We start from the raw sequence: 928 nt of genomic DNA, 5'->3' as shown, positions 1-928 counted from the left end.
GGATGAAGAGTCAGTCCCTGCAATGAGAAATTCATGAGTGAAAATAAACAAATAAAAGTTGTTTAATTTAGTATAGTATTGTTAATGTGCAGTACCTTTAACAAGAATCATCCGATTTCGAGAATGACCAACACAAAAGTGTTTGAGAAACAACAAAATTAAAAAATATAAAACTTAATTTGTAAAACTATTTAAAATTGAATTTCAGAGCATTATGAACTTTAACTTAGATACAAAACCAAGATAAATGAGAATAATAAAATAATAGAAACAAACATATATGTATAATGCTAATTTGAACTTGCAAATATGTATTAAGAGGATGAAGGAAGAAAGAGGGAGAAGATGGAGGAATAAAGAGGGCTAGGTGGGGGCAACGATAGATGAAATGAAGAGGAAGAAGAAATTGGGATGTGGGGGAACGGCAGATGGAAGAAAGAGGGAGTAAACAAAGGGTTGGTGGACTTTTGAGGGGTGGGGATTTGAATTGTTAATGGATCATTAATTAAGGAGTTAAATTTAAGATAATTATGAAATATCATATCTAAGGGATTTGTGTATCTGATTAAATATTTCAAAATATATAGTATAAATATTAAAAGTGGTAGTATGTGTAATTGTTTTAAACTAAAGGTAAATATAGTATATATGGTAGAGATGTATGTGTAGTTAGGTAGTTTTTCCTAAATTAAAATGGACCCAATATATGTTATTTTTGTTGTCACAATTTATGTGACACAAATGAAATTTGGAGAGTCATTGAATATTATATATTATACTTGGGCATAAACTCTCTTACGCACGGGCCCAATAACTATTATTTTTTGTCCTAATGTATGTGACACAGATAAAATATAGTGAGTTATTTAAATTTAATATGATTTTTAAATATTTTAAGTTGTTAATAATGTAATTTATAATATTTTTA

Source organism: Solanum tuberosum, unplaced genomic scaffold (genome assembly GCF_000226075.1).
Source record: "Solanum tuberosum cultivar DM 1-3 516 R44 unplaced genomic scaffold, SolTub_3.0 scf00214, whole genome shotgun sequence".
Taxonomy (NCBI): Eukaryota; Viridiplantae; Streptophyta; class Magnoliopsida; order Solanales; family Solanaceae; genus Solanum; species Solanum tuberosum.
The sequence above is the reverse complement of the archived record's forward strand: the minus strand, read 5'-3'. Positions refer to the sequence as shown.